General features: G+C 41.4%; 1 pseudogene across 1 annotated transcript; it reads right to left on the minus strand.

The window, feature by feature from the left end:
- Window positions 1-12271: 12271 nt before the first annotated feature.
- LOC147960990 (synaptotagmin-3 pseudogene) lies at window positions 12272-14158 on the minus strand (annotated as a pseudogene). The gene is made up of 3 exons (XR_015612154.1): window positions 13823-14158; window positions 12691-12822; window positions 12272-12579 (listed from the first exon to the last, which is right to left on the minus strand). The product of XR_015612154.1 is annotated as a synaptotagmin-3 pseudogene (transcript).
- Window positions 14159-15713: the final 1555 nt, after the last annotated feature.

Below are 15713 nucleotides of genomic sequence, written 5' to 3' on the forward strand. Positions count from 1 at the left end.
CTGCTCATTATTGCATAATAACCCGGCCCTTGGAGGTTAGCAATTTCAAGTCCCAGGTTGCTGCAAGCATGACAACCCAACACTTGGGGGCTACATATGTGGAATACTCAGTTCTGACTGATGATTGAAATGAACAACCTGGATTTCTTCAAGATTGTGACATTCATATTGAAGCAAGTCTTAAGCGGTTGCTATGTTACCTTCTTAAGACTTGGGGGATACAAGTGATAGGCATATAAGAGGTATATTTTCAAGCTTGATGTTAACTACAATTATGACCCGGTGCCATCAATATTTATAAACCAGTAATGATAAACCGGCAAGTTCAAGTCTTAAACCGGCACAGTTTTACATTCTCAAACCGGCAAGTTCAAGTCTTAAACTGGCACAGTTTTACATTCTCAAACCGGCAAGTTCTACATTCTTAAACCGGCTACAGATAAGATGAGTATTTCAAAGGCCAATATTTTTGTTAAGCATTGGGAGCTGAAGTCAAAGGAGTTATTCTTCACAATATTTATCTATGACAAACCAATGTCAGCAAATTGATTATGAAGCTGGTCTATTGACTCGGATTTTCTAGAAGGAAATGACAAGGATTTAAAGATGCTCAGGATCAGTTTAACATGGATAAATCCAAATTAAACTGGGGGCTAATGTCGGGGATATACCCCGCGGTATGACCCGGCTGGAGTTGTAAACCGGCTGGGACTTGGTAAACCGGCGGATGGTAAACCGGCGGAGAGTTAAGACAGAGAGTCAAGACAGATGGCTAAGACAGACGGTGAACCGACAGACAATGTTAAACCGGTAGACAATGTTAAACCGACAGACAGTGTTAAACCGGCAGACAATGTTAAACCGGCAGAACAATGTTAAACCAGCAGACGTTAAGAAGCCCAGGAAGGGAAGTCAAAATAGTTTAAGTTAAAGTCCGAGTTGGACTCCACATGTAACCCGCCCCTTCAACATATATAAGGAGGGGCAGGGCTCCTCAAAGGGAAAAAAGCAAGAAACAATCTCTAGGGCTAGACAGAATTAGAGGAGAGCCGGTTTACGGCGACTCCCTTGTGATGATAATGAGATCTAGCCTCAAACAACATGTAGGGTTGTTACCGGATGATGTTTCCCGGGGCCCGAAGCTGTCTAAACCCTTGTCTTGTGTTGCGTCTCTCGATTCCGCTCAAGCCCTCTCAAGCTACCACATAGATGCGTTGGCCTCGCGACTAAGTCCTCACAGTAAGGACATCTGACGTGACAATTCCACGACACTAAGTGTTCCTCCGGTATTCAGGAGTTGCATAATCTCATAGTCATAGGAACATGTATAAGTTATGGAGAAAGCAATAGCAGTAAACTAAACGATCAAAGTTCTAAGCTAACGAAGGGGTCAAGTCAATCACATCATTCTCTAATGATGTGATCCCGTTTATCAAATGACAACTCTTTGTCCGTGGCTAGGAAACTTAACCATCTTTGATCAGCGAGCTAGTCAGGTAGAGGCATACTAGTGACACTCTGTTTGTCTATGTATTCACACATGTACTAAGTTTCCAGTTAATACAATTATAGCAAGAATAATAAACATTTATCATGATATGAGGAAATATAAATAATAACTTTATTATTGCCTCTAGGGCATATTTCCTTCGGTCTCCCATTTGCACTAGAGTCAATAATCTAGTTCACATCGTCATGTAATTTCACACCAATAGTTCACATCTTTATGTGATTAGTTCACATCTTTATGTGATTAGTTCACATCTTCATGTGACTAATACCCAAAGGGTTTACTAGACTCAATAATCTAGTTCACATCGCTATGTAATTCACACCCAAAGAGTGATCATGTTATGCTTGTGAAAGAAGTTTAGTCCACGGGTATACAACATTCAGATCTGTATGTATTTAGCAAATTTCTGTGTCTACAATATTCTGCACGGAGCAACTCCAGCTAATTGCTCCCACTTTCAATATGTATCTAGATCGAGACTTAGGGTCATCTAGATCGGTGTCAAAATCTTGCATTGACGTAGCTCTTTACGACGAACTCTTTTATCGCCTCCATAAGCGAGAAATATTTCCTTAGTCCTCTAAGGATAATGTTGACCGCTGTCCAGTGATCTACTGCTAGATCACTATTGTACTCCCTTGCCAAAATCATGCTAAGGTATACAATAGGACTGTTACACAGCATAGCATACTTTATAGAACCTATGACTGAGGCATAGGGAATGACTTTTCATTCTCTTTCTATTTTCTGCCGTGGTCGGGTTTTGAGTCTACTCAACTTCACACCTTGCAACACAGGCAAGAACTCTTTCTTTGACTGTTCCATTTTGAATTACTTCAAAATATTGTGAAGGTATGTACTCATTGAAAAAATATATCGAGCGTCTTGATCTATCTCTATAGATCTTGATGCTCAATACGTAAGTAGCTTCAGCGATGTCTTTCTTTGAAAAACTCCTTTCAAACACTCCTTTATGCTTTCCAGAAAAATCTACATCATTTTCGATCAACAATATGTCATTCACATATACTTATGAGAAAGGCTGTAGTGCTCCCACTCACTTTCTTGTAAATACAGGCTTCACTGCAAGTCTGTATAAAACCATATGCTTTGATCACTTTATCAAAGCATATATTCCAACTCCGAGATGATTGCACCAGTCCATAGATGGATCGCTAGAGCTTGCACACTTTGTTAGCACCTTTAGGATTGACAAAACCTTCTTGTTGCGTCATATACAACTCTTCTTTAAGAAATCCATTCAGGAATGCAGTTTTGACATCCATTTTCCAGATTTCATAAAATGTGGCAATTGCTAACATGATTCAGACAGACTTAAGCATCGCGACGAGTGAGAAAATCTCATCGTAATCAACATCTTGAACTTGTCAAATTTTTTTCCGACAATTTGAGATTTGTAGATAGTAACACTACTATCAGCGTTCGTCTTCCTCTTGAAAATCCATTTATTCTTAATGGCTCACCGATCATCGGGCAAGTCAATCAAAGTCCATACTTTGTTCTAATACATGGATCCCATCTCAGATTTCATGGCTTCAAGCCATTTCACGGAATCTGGGCTCATCATCGCTTCCTCATAGTTTGTAGGTTCGTCATGGTCTAGTAACATGACCTCCAGAACATGATTACCGTACCACTCTGGTGCGGAACATATTCTAGTTGACCTACGAGGTTCGGTAGTAACTTGATCTGAAGTTTCATGATCATCATCATTAACTTCCTCACTAATTGGTGTAGGAATCACTAGAAATGATTTATGTGATGAACTACTTTCCAATTCGGGAGAAGGTACAATTACCTCATCAAGTTCTATATTCCTCCCACTCACTTCTTTCAAGAGAAACTTCTTCTCCGGAAAGGATCCATTCTTAGCAATGAATATCTTGACTTTGAATCTTTGATAGAAGGTGTACCCAACAGTTTCCTTTGGGTATCCTATGAAGATGCATTTCTTCGATTTGGGTTCAAGCTTATCAGGTTGAAACTTTTTCACATAAGCATCATAGCCCCTAACTTTAAGAAATGACAACTTAGGTTTCTTGCTAAACCACATTTCATATGGTGTCGTCTCAACGAATTTAGATGGTGCCCTATTTAACGTGAATGCAGTTGTCTCTAATGCATAACCCCCAAACGATAGTGATAAATCGGTAAGAGACATCATAGATAGCACCATATCTAATAAAGTATGGTTATGATGTTCGGGCACACCATTACGCTGTGGTGTTCCAGGTGGCATGAGTTGCGAAATTATTCCTTATTGTTTCAAATGAAGACCAAACTCGTAACTCAAATATTCTCCTCCATGATCAGATCGCAGAAACTTTATTTTCTTGTTACTATGATTTTCCACTTCACTCTGAAATTCTTTGAACTTTTCAAATGTTTTAGACTTATGTTTCATCAAGTAGATATACCCATATGTGCTCAAAATCATCTGTGAAGGTCAGAAAATAACGATACCCGCCGCAAGCCTCAACACTCAACGGATTGCATACATCAGTATGTATTATTTCCAATAAGTCAGTTGCTTGCTCCATTGTTCCGGAGAACGGAGTTTTAGTCATCTTTCCCACGAGGTATGGTTCGCAAGCATCAAATGATTCATAATCAAGTGATTCCAAAAGCCCATCAGCATGGAGTTTCTTCATGCGCTTTACACCAATATGACCTAAATGGCAGTGCCACATATAAGTTGCACTATCATTATTAACTTTGCATCTTTTGGCTTTAATATTATGAATATGTGTATTACTACGATCGAGATTCAATAAACCATTCACCTTGGGTGTATGACCTCAGAAGGTTTTATTCATGTAAATAGAATAACAATTATTCTTTGACTTAAATGAATAACTGTATTGCAATAAACATGATCCAATCATATGCTCAACGTAAACACCAAATAACATTTATTTTAGGTTCAACACTAATCCCGAAGGTAAAGGGAGTGTGCGATGGTGATCTTATCAACCTTGGAATCACTTCCAACTCACATCATCACCTCGCCCTTAACTAGTCTCTGTTTATTTTGCAACTCCTGTTTCGAGTTATTACTCTTAGCAACTGAACCAGTATCAAATACTGAGGGGTTTCTATAAACACTAGTAAAGTACACATCAATAACATGTATATCAAATATACTTTTGTTCACTTTGCCATCCTTCTTATCCGCCAAGTATCTAGGGCAGTTCCACTTCCAGTGACCATTTCCTTTGTAGTAGAAGCACTCAGTTCCAGGCTTGGGTCCAGCTTTAGGCTTCTTCATGGGAGCAGCAACTTGCTTGCTATTCTTCTTTGAAGTTCCTCATTGTTTCCCTTTGCCCTTTTCTTGAAACTAGTGGTCTTTTTAACCATCAACACTTGATGCTATTTCTTGATTTCTACCTTCGCCGATTTCAGCATCGTGAAGAGCTTGGGAATTACTTTCGTCATCCCTTGCATATCATAGTTCATCACTAAGTTCTAGTAACTTGGTGATAGTGATTAGAGAACTTTGTCAATTACTATCTTATCTTGAAGATTAACTCCCACTTGATTCAAGTAATTGTAGTACCCATACAATCTGAGCACATGCTCACTGGTTGATCTATTCTCCTCCATCTTGTAGGCAAAGTACTGTCAGAGGTCTCCTACCTCTCGACACGGGCATGAGTATGAAATACCAATTTCAACTCTTAGAACATCTTATATGCTCTGTGGAATTCAAAAACATTTTTGAAGTCCTGGTTCTAAGCCGTAAAGCATGGTGCACTAAACTATTAAGTAGTCATCATACCGAGATTTGTCAAACGTTCATAACGTCTGCATTTGCTCCTACAATAGTTATGTCACCTAGCAGTGCATCAATGACATAATTCTTCTGTGCGGCAACGAGGATAATCCTTAGATCACGGATCCAATCCGCATCATTGCTACTATCATCTTTCAACATAGTTTTCTCTAGGAACATATCATAAATAAAACGGGGAAGCTATACGTGAGCAATTGATCTACAACATAGATATGCAAATACTATCGGGACTAAGTTCATGATAAATTTGAGTTTAATCAATCATATTACTTAAGAACTCCCACTTAGATAGACATCCCTCTAATCATCTAAGTGATCATGTGATCCATATCAACTAAACCATGTTCGATCATCACGTGAGATGGAGCAGTTTTCAGTGGGGAACATCACTATGTTGATCATATCTACTATATGATTCACGCTCGACCTTTCGGTCTCAGTGTTCCGAGGCTATATCTGCATATGCTAGGCTCGTCAAGTTTAACCCGAGTATTCTGCATGTGCAAAACTGGCTTGCACCCGTTGTATGTGAACGTAGAGCTTATCACACCCGATCATCACGTGGTGTCTCAGCACAAAGAACTATCGCAATGGTGCATACTCAGGGAGAACACTTGTACCTTGAAATTTAGTGAGAGATCATCTTATAATGCTACCGCCGAACTAAGCAAAATAAGATGCATAAAGGATAAACATCACATGCAATCAAATATAAGTGATATGATATGGCCATCATCATCTTGTGCCTTTGATCTGCATCTCTAAAGCACCGTCATGATCACCATCGTCACCGGCTTGACACCATGATCTCCATCATCTCAATCTTTATCAACGTGTCGTCACATGGTCGTCTCGCCATCTATTGCTTTTGCAACTACTGCTATCGCATAGCGATAAAGTAAAGCAATTATATGGCGCTTGCATCTTATGCAATAAAGAAACAACCATAAGGCTCCTGCCAGTTGCCGATAACTTTAACAAAACATGATCATCTCATACATCAATTTATATCTCATCACGTCTTCACCATATCACATCACAATATGCCCTGCAAAAACAAGTTAGACGTCCTCTACTTTGTTGTTGTAAGTTTTACATGGCTGCTATGGGTTGAGCAAGAACCGTTCTTACCTACGCATCAAAACCACAATGTGGTATAGTGATTGCTTTTTGATCTTAAAAAAGAACCATGTTCGTTGAATCTGATTCAACTAAAGTTGGAGAAACAGACACCCACTAGCCACCTGTGTGTGAAGCACGTTGATAGAACCAGTCTCGCGTAAGCGTACGCGTAATGTCAGTCTGAGCCGCTTCATCCAACAATACCGCTGAATCAAGAATCAACTAGTGATGGCAAGCAATATGTATATACCCACGCCCACAAATCCTTTGTGTTCTACTCATGCATATAACATCTACGCATAGACCTGGCTCGGATGCCACTGTTGGGGAACACAGTAATTTCAAAAAAAATCCTACGCACACGCAAGATCCATCTAGGTGATGCATAGCAACGAGAGGGGAGAGTGTTGTCTACGTACCCTCGTAGCCCGTAAGAGGAAGCATTATGATAACGCGGTTGATGTAGTCGAATGTATTCACGATCCGACCGATCCTAGCACCGAAGGTACGGCACCTCCGCGATCTGCACACGTTCAACTCGGAGACGTCCCGCGAACTCTAGATCCAGCTGAGTGTCGAGGGAGAGTTTCGTCAGCACGACGGCGTGATGACGGTGATGATGAAGCTAACGGAACAGGGCTTCGCCTAAGCACTGCAACGATATGACCGAGGTGGATTATGGTGGAGGGGGGTACCGCACACGGCTAAGACAATTGTCAACTTGTGTGTCTATGGGGTGCCCCCTCCCCCGTATATAAAGGAGTGGAGGAGGGGGAGGGGCCGGCTGCTACCTCTTGAGCACTGCGTTGGTTTTACCTTGAAGAGGAAAGGGTGATGCAGCAAAGTAGCGTAAGTATTTCCCTCATTTTTTGAGAACCAAGGTATCAATCCAGTAGGAGGCCACGCACGAGTCCCTCGCACCTACACAAACAAATAAAATCCTCGCAACCAACGCAATAAAGGGGTTGTCAATCCCTTCACGGTCACTTACGAAAGTGAGATCTGATAGATATGATAAGATAATATTTTGGTATTTTTATGATAAAGATGCAAAGTAAAGAAAGCAAAATAAACGGAAAAGGAAATAGCTTGTTGACGAAAGATTAATATGATGGAAAATAGACCCGGGGGCCATAGGTTTCACTAGTGGCTTCTCTCGAGAGCATAAGTATTATGGTGGGTAAACAAATTACTGTTGAGCAATTGACAGAATTGAGCATAGTTATGAGAATATCTAGGTATGATCATGTATATAGGCATCACGTCCGAGACAAGTAGACCGACTCCTGCCTGCATCTACTACTATTACTCCACACATCGACCGCTATCCAGTATGCATCTAGAGTATTAAGTTCAAAAGAATAGAGTAACGCTTTACGCAAGATGACATGATGTAGAGGGATAAACTCATGCAATATGATATAAACACCATCTTGTTATCCTTGATGGCAACAATACAATACGTGCCTTGCTGCACCTACTGTCACTGGGAAAGGACACCGCAAGATTGAACCCAAAGCTAAGCACTTCTCCCATTGCAAGAAAGATCAATCTAGTAGGCCAAACCAAACTGATAATTCGAAGAGACTTGCAAAGATAACCAATCATACATAAAATAATTCAGAGAAGATTCAAATATTGTTCATAGATAAACTTGATCATAAACCCACAATTCATCGGTCTCAACGAACACACCGCAAAAGAAGATTACATCGAATAGATCTCCATAAGAGAGGGGGAGAATTTTGTATTGAGATCCAAAAAGAGAGAAGAAGCCATCTAGCTAATAACTATGGAGCCGAAGGTCTGAAGTAAACTACTCACACTTCATCGGAGAGGCTATGGTGTTGATGTAGAAGCTCTCCGTGATCGATACCCCCTCCGGCGGAGCTCCGGAAAAGGCCCCAATATGGGATCTCATGGGTACAGAAAGTTACGGCGGTGGAATTAGGGTTTTGGCTCCGTATCTGGTAGTTTGGGGTATGTAGGTATATATAGGAGGAAGAAGTACGTCGGTGAAGCAAGGTGGGCCCCACGAGGGTGGAGGGCGCACCTGGGGGGGTAGGCACGCCCCCTACCCCGTGCCCTCCTGGTTGCTTTCTTGACGTAGGGTCCAAGTCCTCTGGATCATGTTCGTTCCGAAAATCGCGTTCCCGAAGGTTTCATTCCGTTTGGATTCCGTTTGATATTCTTTTTCCGCAAAACTCTAAAATAGGCAAAAACAACAATTCTGGGTTGGGCCTCCGGTTAATAGGTTAGTCCCAAAAATAATATAAAAGTGTATAATAAAGCCCAATAATGTCCAAAACAGGATATAATATAGCATGGAACAATCAAAAATTATAGATACGTTGGAGACGTATCCCCGGCCCTCTCTGGCGCGCCCAAGGGAGTCCTACTCCCACCGGGAGTAGGACCCCCCTTCCCTAGTTGGATTAGGAGAGGAAGGAAGGGGGAGAGAGGGGGAAAGGAAAGGGGGGTGGCCCCCCACCCAATTCGGATTGGGCTTGGGGGGCGCCCCCTCCTAGGATTCCTTCTCCTCTCTCCCACTATGGCCCAATAAGGCCCATATACTTCCCGGGGGCTCCGGTAACCTCTCGGTACTCCAGTATATTCCTGAACTCACCCGGAACTATTCCAATGTCCAAACATAGGCTTCCAATATATCGATCTTTATGTCTCGACCATTTTGAGACTCCTCGTCATGCCCGTGATTACATCCGAGACACCGAAAAACCTTTGGTACATCAAAACACATAAACTCATAAAATTGATCATCACCGAACGTTAAGCGTGCGGACCCTACAGGTTCGAGAACTATGTAGACATGACAGAGAGTCATCTTCGGTCAATAACCAATAGCGGAACCTGGATGCTCATATTGGTTCCTACATATTCTACGAAGATATTTATCAGTCAAACCGCATAACAACATATGTTGTTCCGATCCCTTTGTCATCGGTATGTTACTTGCCCGAGATTCGATCGTCGGTATCTCAATACCTAGTTCAATCTCGTTACCGGCAAGTCTCTTTACTCGTTTCGTAATGCAACATCCCATAACTAACTCATTAGTCACATTGCTTGCAAGGCTTATAGTGATGTGCATTACCGAGAGGGCTCAGAGATACCTCTCCGATACACGGAGTGACAAATCCTAATCTCGATCTATGCCAACTCAACAAACACCATCGGAGACACCTGTAGAGTATCTTTATAGTCACTCAGTTACGTTGTGATGTTTGATAGCACACTAAGTGTTCCTCCGGTATTCAGGAGTTGCATAATCTCATAGTCATAGGAACATGTATAAGTTATGGAGAAAGCAATGGCAGTAAACTAAACGATCAAAGTGCTAAGCTAACGGATGGGTCAAGTCAATCACATCATTCTCTAATGATGTGATCTCGTTTATCAAATGACAACTCTTTGTCCATGGCTAGGAAACTTAACCATCTTTGATCAACGAGCTAGTCAGGTAGAGGCATACTAGTGACGCTATGTTTGTCTATATATTCACACATGTACTAAGTTTTCGGTTAATACAATTATAGCATGAATAATAAACATTTATCATGATATAAGGAAATATAAATAACAACTTTATTATTGCCTCTAGGGCATATTTCCTTCAAAAGAAACACGTATTTCTGTCTCCTGCCAAGAGCCACTCCAACCTCGAGCGTTGCCTCCACATAATTTCCTCCCTGTGATATAACTCAATCAATTTCTCATTGATCTTCAGTTCAATACGTGACGGCGCTGTTCTAGACAGATCACTGCGCAAGCGGTCTAGCTCCAGTTTTAAGCTTTTAATTTCCTTCTATACTGATCCGAATGTACTTTTATTCCAGGAGCCTAGCTGCACCGATACCCGTTTCAGCTTCGCTCTTAATTCTGCCATAAACTCCACCAGTTCTCCTCCTGCCCAGCTAGACACGATTGTATCTCTCCATGCCTCATGAGTTTCCCACATTAGCTCATACTTAAACTCCTTCTTGTGTTTCGGTGCCTCTCTCCCTTGAAACTCCAACAGGATGGGGTAGTGATCTGAAGTCGCTGATGTTAAGTGTTTTACATGTGCATTTGGAAACCTTTCACTCCATTCTGCAGAAGCCAGAGATCGATCTAATCGTACCTGGGTATAGCTTCCCCCTGTAACCTTCTTTTCAATTGTCCAGAAGTGGCCTTGATAGCCTATGTACATTAGCATGCACACATCAATAGCGTCTCGGAACCCCTGGATCTGAGCATTGCTTCTCTCACCTATACCCTGCTGCTCATCTGGACGTAGCACTTCGTTAAAGTCCCCGATACAGGCCCACGGGAGGTCACTCAGGTTATTGATTCCCTTCAAAATGTCCCAGGATTTATACCTCATGTGAGTCTGCGCCTCTCCATAAGGCCCTTCCCAGTGCTCCACCGTGAACAGGTGCTAAGCATGCCACATAAGCGGAAAAATGACATGGCACATCATTTAAAGAGGGGAGAGAGCACTTTGGTGACCCCAGGAAGAACCAATGCCAAGCGCGAGAACCTAGGCAAACCACTTAAATGAAACAATTTGACCAATGCATGAAAGACTTTAGGTGTTAACTCATTAAATAAAGTGTGCTTAGCAACAACAAGTTAAGCACCTATGCATTGGGGAGTTGAGTTGCTAAGGTATTTAATGCACTTAGCACCTCATCTAAGCACCATTGCATTGGGAGAGGTCTAAAAAAGTGTCAACCTCCACGGATAACAACCTCGTTCCTCTACAGAGCAATCTATATGGTACACAGAAAAGCCAAGAATCTCAATCTTTATTGTACGTATTATTCCAAAACAGCCCTAGTCCTCCACTTCTACCTTGACTACTAACATCATATCCATTGTCATAATCAATACTTCCAGCTAGATTTTCTACCCTTGATCTATCAATCTGAGTCTCAACAATACAGAAAAGGGTAAGGGCAAAATTGTTCGCGATGTTGCGAAGTTCTCTAATTGTCGCAGCTTTGCCCGCGCCGCGACAGTTCCAGCTCAAGATACTCATTGTGCCCGGCGGCACTCCTCGGGGGAGCCCGCCGATGATGCGCACATTGTTTTCTCATTCATGTTTTCCTCCCCGGTCTTCAGTAACCCCGCAGCATCTGAAGCATCTTCCTTCCCCCCTTCTTCGGCCGCTTGTACTCTTTCCTAGGGGACACATATACTGGTGGGAGAGGAGGCACCGAAAGCTATTCCCCTCCGGTCACCGACGCAAGGGCATCACTTGACTTTCCAGCCGACAAATCTGTTTTTGGGCTCGCAGCATTCTTGACTGAAAGGCACTTGTTAGAAAGCTGATTACCATGGTTAACCACCACCGCGCCTGGGGAAGATACATCCCCCCTACATTCTGTTCAGCTCCTCCCGAGGAGTTCACATCTTCTGTCTGCGTCGGTTGCCCGACATTGAATCACCAGCTTTGATTAGGGTTGTAGGGTTCTCTCCCCCTTCCTCGTCCTCCTGCCCATTGGCCTGTTGCAATCATGAGATTAGACTGTCCTCCTGCCCATTGGTCTGTTGCAATCATGAGATCAGACTGGATAGCGACCCAGCCGTCTTTTTAAAAGATCAGCTCGCTTAGCTATTTCTATTTTCTACCGGTTTTTTCTCCACGCAAAGACCCAAGCAGACAAGCCAAACTTCAGGAGATGCCGCGTGACAAAAGGATGCGACCCAGACAATGGAACAGAGGCGGCCTCAGGGTGCACAGGATACCAGTTCACAGGATAATACCATCCTAAAAAAAAGATACTAATTCACAGGATACACACAGTACTATGCACATAAACACACCAGGCCTGCTCACTGATGTTATACACACACCGCACGCCAAAATTGCCGACGGAAAATACATACATGGACAGAAAGCTACAACAACCAACACCTCTCAGGGTGCACAGGGACTGTCGCCTCATCTCTAGGGTAAGAGGGTATATGGCTAAGCTATGTATGTATGGGAAGTGGAGGTTCAGACGGTGTTCCACTTGATCTCGAGCTGCAGCTTGCCGTTCCTGGAGTTGATGAGGCGGTACTTCTCGTTGATCCGCCCGTTGTTCACCACGTCCACCAGGTTTATGTTCACATGCCCTAACGACTCCTGTAAACGAAAACAACACACACAGAGAAGCTCCACCAGCGTCAGAGACTCGGAGGGAACGATGACCGGCAAAGACAAACTGTTAGGAAAGAAAAAGTGGGAGCAACAAACCTGGGTGCGGAACGGGAGGAGCCTCCCGTGTCTGCTTCTGATCTCAATGTGGATCTTCTCGTCCATGGGGGCCTCGTCCACCACGAACTAGAACTCCTCATTCCACCTCGGATCTCGAGCCTTCCTGATCACCTGCAAGTAAGTCACATACATACAGCCACGAGTCAGTAGCCGGCGATATAATCTGTGGGTTTTGGTACATGGATTGCAAGTCTTTCATGCCGAAATCATAGGACCGTGCGCAGTGTCGATCAACTGCAAGTTTATATTCAGGAGACACTTTGTTGATTAAGAACAGGCTCCTCTAAATATTTCTATTTGTTTTAGTCTAGGCAGTGTCTACTCCGAATGTTTTATTCACAGTTGTGCACAAACAAGTCAGCAATAGCAATGTGGTGTGTTTTCTCAGTTAACTGTCGACACTTGGCAGCAGCAGGGACATAACTTGGTCACGTCTTTCATGACAGTGAACTTATTCTACAACCTGCTCTGCAGTCTGAATGCTACTACTTATGAATCCAGATATGGTTAGCATATTTGTAGGGTTATTTACAACTGTCAATGCTCAGCCGCCCAGCACCTGTCAGTTACTACTTACCACTGCTATCCCAAGTTTCCACTTGCAGAATGGATAACTGATTACAGAGACCTGGCTAAGAAATCTGGCAACCTCCCTCTCTAAAATAAAATAACAATTCAGTTTCTGCAAGTTAACATGCAGTGCCTGTCCGAAGAATTAACGCGCTGATTCCATTCACCTCTACATAATGATAAATTGCTCTACTCTGGCTAAACATATTAAGCCATCATATTCTGTTCAAGAACTGTATATGTCTCAATCCTCGTAAAAATGCTACTAGTAGTGATGGTATGTAGTAGTTACTATAGAAGGCAACTGATGTACAGTATTAAATATTTAAATTAGCCTGCCATTGTGTTCTATTTACAGTATAACATAATGAATGTTTTAAGATGGTGATTTATCATCGTAAATTAGCCTTTTCTGCAAACTGGAACTAACAGCAATATGTCACATAGGTTTGAACTGAAGAAGCAGCTTTGCTAGGTTTGACAATGATCATTCAAAAGTAATATAAAATAAATTCATGGAAGTAGCAGGATTAAAGCTAACCTTGTTTTCCCTCTTTTCGCCCCTAAAAATAACCACGGCATACAGATTGGTATGACGCTTCCCTTCTACATCTTCTGCATTTTCGACCGAAACTAAAAGCACCCCACCACCATCCGGGACATCCCTTTTCAGACTGATATTGCCTTCAACATCTGAAATCAGAGGACTCGTGTTGTTTTCCTCTCTGAAAGGATCAAATGTCAGTTCCACGACGAGCTTTCCTCTATTCTTCATGTTTTGCTGATCATTTGGGGTCATGCTTTTGAGAAGATCTAGTGTGAACAGCTTGCTCTCGTAAGGGGTAAGCAAGCGAAGGGGAATTACTTGCACACCCATTTTTTAATTTCCTCACATCATAGTTTTCTTATTTATAGCATGGTTTTTTAATTTTTAAGAGGATAGCAATTTTTTTATTCATAGGATGACATTTTATTATTATTGAGAGGATGTCATTTTATTTTTAATAGCATGCCAGTTTTATTACTAAGTGTATGACATCGTTATTAACAATAGGATGAAATTTTTATTATTAATATGATTGCATTTTTATTATTGAGAGGATATAGTTTTTATTATAAAGAGCATGGCATTTGTAGTGTTGTGAGGATGCCCTTTTTTTAACGGAATGACTATATTATTTCAAGCCTTATCCAGATAAAAAGAATTATCTAGAGGATGGTAGTTTCATAAAGTAGCACAACAATTTTTATTAATTTCAGAGCATGAAATTTGTAAATTTATAGGTTTTTGGCTATATTTTTGTTCATGCCATTTTTTATCTAGAGGATGACAGCTTTAGTGTTAAGCATGTCAATTTTTATTTTGTAGATCATACAACCTTTTTTTAATTATAATCATTCTAAATTATAAAATTAGAGAGATGGCAGTTTTTATAAAGTAGCGTGGTATTTGTTTCATAAATTAGATCATGTCAATTACGGTCTTTTTTGTTGATGTCAGTTTTAAATAAAATTAAATTTAAATGGGCCTCTGGGTCAACCAGGTATCACGCTCGAGCGAACGAAGTGCGAACAACCTAAAACATTTGTCGGAGGGAAGCCTACCATGTTTTGATCACCTAAAAATTTCCATTTCCATGTAGCAAACTAACTAGATAGGTCGGGAATTAATTACCATCCTTAGAACTATGGAATATGAATAAAACACCCCAAAAACCACACACAAAAAGTTTTATGTGTTAGGTCTGCAAAATTCACATGGACATAAGTTGCACTTATCATCTAACACATGGAATTGTCGTGGTCTAGGCATTGAAATTACCACATACACTTGTAATTTTCCATTCCACAAATTATAAACTAATCTCATAGCCCATGTCAAATCCCGTAAACGAAGTAGAATCATATAATTTGTCATTCTTTAAATCATGGGCGAATCTCGCATCACTAGTCCTAGTTGCCACCTTAGCCAAGAAAAGTACCCTATGTTTTTATCTCTGCATTTTAATATGGAGAAGAAGTTGTCATCACAGTGTGGTATGACTAACCAAATGAACAAGAGATGATACCCCACACATTGCTCCAGGAACTGCTTGAAATTATTTCATTGAGATTTGTTTGTATGAAACATTGGTATTTTGACTAACAATATGTGAAGCTGACATATAATTTATTGCATTTGATTATTCTATAGTTGTAGAATATTTATAAAATATGAGTAGCATGCATGGTGCATGTTAATGTAGATCTTTTGCCCATGATGATGGCATGATGACATGACATAGTTGGATGTTGAGAGAGTCACTGAAGATCAATTATTTAGTTCACACATGCTGACATGGTGAGGTGGCTCCCCGCAAAAAAGGCATGGTGTGGTGACATACTTACATGTTGAGAGAATTGGAGTTAGTGGGCATCAACTATTTAGGTAT

The sequence above is a fragment of the Triticum urartu genome, chromosome 7A, assembly GCF_056163025.1.
Source record: "Triticum urartu cultivar PI428250 chromosome 7A, HENAU_Tu73, whole genome shotgun sequence".
Lineage (NCBI taxonomy): Eukaryota > Viridiplantae > Streptophyta > Magnoliopsida > Poales > Poaceae > Triticum > Triticum urartu.